Source organism: Hemiscyllium ocellatum, chromosome 34 (genome assembly GCF_020745735.1).
Source record: "Hemiscyllium ocellatum isolate sHemOce1 chromosome 34, sHemOce1.pat.X.cur, whole genome shotgun sequence".
Classification (NCBI taxonomy): Eukaryota; Metazoa; Chordata; class Chondrichthyes; order Orectolobiformes; family Hemiscylliidae; genus Hemiscyllium; species Hemiscyllium ocellatum.
The window spans coordinates 21,805,956-21,812,525 of record NC_083434.1 but is presented as its reverse complement, the minus strand read 5'-3'; positions in this window follow the sequence as shown (position 1 = coordinate 21,812,525).

Here is a 6,570-nt window from a genome sequence, read left to right as displayed (position 1 = left end):
GAGAATTTATTAGCTAAAAGCAAAATACTGCAGATGCAGGAGATCTGAAATAAAAACAGAAGGTACTAAAGAAACTCTGCAAGTCTGGCAACATCAGTGGAAACAGAAATAGAGTTAATGTTTTGAATCCAAGTTTGACTCTTCCTTGGAACTGAAAGGAGCTGGATAATGCTACGGTTATTAACTAATAAGCTGTGAGAAACAATAATAAAATGTGACCCGTACATGCACATTAGAAATGAGAGGCAAGTCAAGAAACTAAAACTTTAAAAACAATCTGAATCTGTCTTTGGCTTGCCCATGACAAATGGAGTGTGAAACATTGAGGTTCTTAATGTGGATGATTTTCATAGCACTGACATTGACAGTTGGATGGCTGTTTGGAAAATCTTGTTGCAGTTCATTCAAAAGTGGCCTTGTTTTCACAGCTGAAAAATGTGGTGCTGGAAAAGCGCAGCAGGTCAGGCAGCATCCAAGGAGCAGGGGAATCGACGTTTCGGGCATAAGCCCTTCTTCACCAGTCAGAAAGTGACCTTGTGTCCTTTTACCTGTACATGTGGAGGCAGCATGTGAGCCCTTGTCTGTGACTCTTCCCTGCGGATGGGACTTGACTCATATGCTGGCACTGTAGCATGTCAACTCTCTAGCTCCTGAATATACAGAGAGCAGGGCTTACAATTGGTTTTAAACCCTTTCCTATAAATTCCAGGAGGGATAAAACATACGCATGTCTTTCACCCAGAATTACCTTTCTGTCAACTCAGGTCATATTCACAACCTAGGATACAACCCAAAGGAGATCACAGGTCAATTTTCGAATAGCATCTCTCTTTGAATTGTTGCTGTCTGAAATTATCTTAACACACTTAAGGTACAACATTATATGATTCCTCTGGTGTAATACAAAAGGTTTTTTAGATAACCACCTGCTTTAAATCCTAAGCCATCTTTTGGCTTGTATGTCTAAAAAAAATACACGTGGTACTTAAAATTTTGATATACCATAATACACACTAGGGTTATGAACCATTGTCACGATAGAACCTCTACTAGCCTACTTGATAGAAAACCAACTGCTAATCCTTTTAGTTAGTTTTTCCTCATGTGTTTATCTAGCCCTTAAATATAACTATACTGTTATGTTTTCTGGTTCTCATAAATAATAACATGCGGCATGAATTGATTACATCTCTTATTTGCATGTGGTCTATGGACTGATATATTGTTGCTTGGCACCTGACTGCAAGGCAGTAGTAAATGCGACAGCCAGGATATATATTTGGATTACAATTAGATCCTATTTCTTTACAAGTAATGTAACATTTTCTATTTGTCTCAGCTACTCCTTGTGTTAGCTACATTTCCACCATTGGCTGGGTTCTCATAATCTTGCAAACACAAGATCATCCAAACTCTGCTGCCTGTGCCTTGACAAATAGCAAGTTCCTTTGCCCTATCACCTCTGTTGACCTGCTTGGGTTGTCATTCAATCAATGCCTTGTCTTTAATGTTTTCTTCCTGGTTTTCAACTCCTTTATTGCCCCGCCCTTCCATAACTCTGTTATCTGCTCCAGCTCAGCAACTCTTAGAAAGTACTTTGTTGTTCTAACTCTGCCCTTGATCTGATCCAGGAAGTACTCATCCTCCCTGCTGCTATGCAGTAATCCAAATTGTTTCAGTTTCCAGAGCAGTTAGGGAGACTTTAAACTAAACTCAGCAGGAAGATGGGAATCTGAGCACAAGGCAGAATCTTTTGGAAGTGATGGAGATTTTGGCTGCTGCACAGAGAACCGGTGAGATCCCTGTAACATCCTTTTTGTCGTACAGGTATTTGTCAAGCCAACAGTGAGACTTGTCCCAGAAATTCAAGGACCCCATGGGTCCAAGAGCTACCAGACAGATGAGGTGATGGTGTCGTGGTAAGGTCACTGGACTAGTAATCCAGAACTCCAGCCTAATGCTCTCAGAATGTCATTATGAATCCCACAAAAGATGTGCAGGTTAGGTGGACTGGCCATACTAAATTGTCCCCTATTGTGCAGGGAGGTGTAGGTTAGATGGATTAGCTATGGGAAATATGAGGTTACAGGGATAGGATGGGGGCTGGGTCTGGGGGGATGCTCTTCAGAGGGTCAGTGTAGACTCTGTGAGCTGAATGGCCTCTTTCCACACTGTATAGATTCTATATTTCTATGAGAAATGGTGAAATTTGAATTCATTCTTTTTAAACATCTGGAATTAAAAGCCAGACTAATGGCAGCCATGTAACCACTGTCAAATGTCATTGAAAAGTTATCTGGTTCACCAATGTCCTGTAAGGAAATAAATTGGTCTTCCTTACCTGGTTGGGCTTACATGTAACTCCAGACCCATAGCAATGTGGTTGACTTATGTTACTTACAAAGTTAGTTTATAGAATACTGAGTTGCAGAACCCAGCTCGCAGATTTCATATAGTCTTTGGATTTCTTGAAATTTTATCTATCTAAAGAAGGAACCCCTAAAATAAAATTCAACACAGATACAGACGATGATGTTACCTTATGATATAAAGACATTTGATAGAATAAACCAGGAAGAAAACATTAAAGACAAGGCATTGGTTGAATGACAATCCAAGCAAGTCAACAGAGGTGATAGGGCAAAGGAACTTGCTATTTGTCAAGGCACAGGCAGCAGAGTTTTGGATGATCTTGTGTTTGCAAGAATATGAGAACCCAGCCAATGGTGGAAATGTAGAACTTGCTAACACAAGGAGTAGCTAAGACAAATAGCAAATGTTACATTATTTGTAAAGAAATAGGATCTAATTGTAATCCAAATATACATTGAAAACCAAGAAGTAGCCCTCAAAAATAAAAAAAAGATCTTAAAAGGAGGCCTCAAGAAAACACTGTATTACAATGTGCTGGAGCACCCATTGAGAGTAGTCTAGAATCAGACCAAAGATTTTTTCAATAGACCATGGATTTTAAAGACCAAGAGATTGACAGAATTAGGAATAACTTATTATGAAAGTCTAGTATACATTTTAAAAAGTAACTTGTAATATGAGAAATTATTGTTTTGATTAATCTATTAGATGGTAGAGCATGACGTTGTCTTGTAGTTAACAAGTACAATCAACAAATCAGAAAAAAACTGAGTATAAAACATATATAACTTTGATAGTGCAGAACTAGAATCAATAAGGCTTTACAAATCACTGATAGTTATTTGCATCAAATAAAAGTACATTTAAAATTTTTACATTGTTGTGCAAGAAAGAAATAGTATTGTGATGTGTTGTTGCCCTGCCCACTGTCTCCTGGTGATGGTGTGATGTACATACATTGGCAGTAAACCAAGTTTTCGCATTGCTGCTGACCAGAATAGTGCTTTTACTGGGTCAGACTAGATTTGGATTTGATAAGCTTAGCTGAATTTGGATTGAGCTGAGTTTTGCTGCTGTTTATAGGCTGTTTATTAATCCCTACTGCTTATCTACCTACCTTAATAATAACATTACACAACCAAAACAAAATTCCAAATGTTTGAAGTCACAAACATGTCTTGTGCATAGGAAAAATAATAATTGTATACAGATAACTTTGTTATAACTGATCAAAAAATGTTAATTTGCTACTTTCCTCCTCCTCCTCATCAACAATGCAGAAAGTTGCTTTTAGGTTTTTAGAAAATAAAGCATTTTTAATATGGCAAAGCCTCCTGAGGCACTTCACGCAAGTATATGTTTGGATGTTCTTTGAAGGGTTGGTATGGACTCAATGGGACAAATGGCCTATTTCCACACTGTAGGGATTCTATGATTATACTGCAAAACTTGGCATTCATCCACACAAAGCGATATTAAGGATTGTAGTCAAAACGTTAATCAAACTGACTTTAAAGAGCATCTTAGAGGAAAGAGAGATAGAGTTTGGGGAAGGATTTCAGCAGCTTAGAGCCTGGGTAACTGAAAGCATGGGCAGTAACAGTGGCTTGACTCACATCGCGGATGCTTGAGGGGCTAGAATTAAATGAATGCAGATGTTTCAAAGAGTTGTAGGGCTGGAGGAGACTTCAAGGGATTGGGAGAGGGGTGAGTGGGCCAGCGATACACTATGGAGCAATATGAAAAACATGGATGAGATTTCTAAGATGAAGGTGTTGTTTGGCCGGGGCCATTGTAGCTCAGCAAGCACTGGGGTGATGGGTGAATGGACTGTGATCTAAGTAGAATCAAGAATTTGGCGGACCCAACTGGATCACTGAGGCACCCAATTAATCTGTTAAATTTTTTCCATAACCCAGTCTCTCAGAGTTGGGAATGACTTGCTTCCACGGCAGTGGGATGCATTCAGCAGTGGCTAACTAGTCCAATCCTGGAGCGGCAGACTCTGCCCCAGGTGCAGCAGGTGGTGTTTGAGGGGGGAGATGGGTGGACTGTTCTGGACTCTAAACGCTCTTTCCGCTGCTTGCACCTCAGCTTTCACGCATTCCACTCATGACGCTCGATATGGTTAGCACCTTTGCGGCTGCTTCTTCTCCAGTTGGTGCGTTTAGGACAAGCGCAGTTGAAAATGTTGTATTTGTTTAGGGAGACTTTCAGGGTGTAGTATTTCCTCTGCCCTTCTAGTGATTGCTTACCATGGTGGAGCTCAGAATGGAGCACTTGTTTAGGGAGTCTTACGTCGGGCGCGCAGATAATGTGGCCTGCCCATTGCAGCTGGTCACAATACTGTGAATATCGACAGGGGAGAGGATTCTCATGCTGATACACCTGTCCTGCCAAGGGATTTGCAGGATTTTGCAAAGGCAGTGTTGGTGATTACTCTCCAGGGATTTGAGGTGTACGTTGTATTTGCTCCATGTTTCTGGTGGATACAGGAGGGTGGGGTCCACGGCTGCTCTGTAGGCCACTTGTGTGATGATGGATTTGAGGTCTCGGATTTCAGACACTCTGTACCTCAGGTATCCAAAGGCTGTACTGGCACATTGGAATCAATGCTGGATTTCATTGACAATGTCTGCTCATATTGAGAGGCGACTCCTGAGATATGGGAAATGATCCGTGTTCTCTAGGGGTTCACTGTGGATCTTGGTAGCTGTGGGGGCAGGGGGCAGTGTTGTTTGTTCGGAGTTGGCTGGTCATAAACTTGTTTTCCTGATGTTTAATCTGAGGTCCTCATAAGCTACAAACTATCATTGAGGCATGTCCTGAGAGTGTCTGTACTCACAGGCATTGTCTGTGAAATGTAGCTCGATGACAGAAGTTGGAATGCCACTGGTGGCCACTTTCCACTGTCACACTCCTCTATTGTCGAGAGTGTAGTGCTGGAAAAATCCAGCAGGTCAGGCAGCATCCGAGGAACAGGAGAATCGACATTTTGGGCATAAACCCTTCCTCACTGTCACACCCCTCTATTGGCAATGCAGTTCTTTCAGGGTAATATCAAGAATTGAATAATTCGATTTTTATCTTCTAACTCATTGTATGACTTATTGGTTAGCTCAGTTGGTTGAACAGCTGGTTTGCAATGCAAAGTAATGTCAATAATGTGGGTTCAGTACCCACACTGACTGGGGTTACCATGAAAGACCTGCCTTCTCATTATTGCCCATTGTCTGAGGCATGGTGACTATCATTTTAAACTCCTCATCTCTATAACAAGAATGTGGGACTATGTTGACTTTACCTTTACCTGATAAGCCAGCTAACACACTCAATCAGTAAATCATACTGATAGAGCAATGTTCATTTGTCTGACTTCATGACTCAGTAACAGGAGGCTGAGAGTCTGTAATTGGATCCTCCCTAAATTGCTGGTTTACATATCTTGACTGTAATGCACAATCCCCCCATTGATCTGTTAATCCAGTCCTCCATTTGAAAGCTGAATGCTCCCATTTAATTTCATATCTAGAGAGAACAGACATGGTAACGTGGGTAAAATGTGACCTAATAATTGCATACTTTTGCTGAGATAGATCAGCAAAGAGTGATTGTACGTTCAGAATTAAGATCTCTATTTCATGAACGTAAATCCAGTGCAGTTAATTCTGGGTTCATGGGAAATCTAAGCTACTCTTGTTGATCAAAAATGTTACTTATTCCTTTAGCAGCTGTGGCTCAGAATTCATGGAGATTTTGCAGAGATCCACCACAATGTTATGCTTTTTGAATATTGGAAGTGAAATTAAAACCAGAAACCTCTAAGGCATGAAGATGCAGGTGACACGCAGTCTTTTGACGTTTTGGAATGCTTTCAAGTTTAGTCCAGAGAATAGGAATATTGTTGTTGGCACTTGTTGGGATTCTATGCCTTGATCCATTAATAATGTCATTACAAGTTGCTCCAAATTATTCACTAATTGGTAGTGTTGCTTGAGCTTTAGAAGTGGTCAGTGTAGTATAAAGTGCTCATATAAAGTTGACAAAGCATAGGAATTTTAGTTTTTGTCTGGCATTGACTAATGAGAGAAAACTAAACATTTCTGTAGAGTTCAGCTTTAATTTCAGTCTGACTTTTCTAGTTGTGTAAATTTATTATTTTCTATCTCAAGTTTTAGGAATACGTTAGGTGGTGAT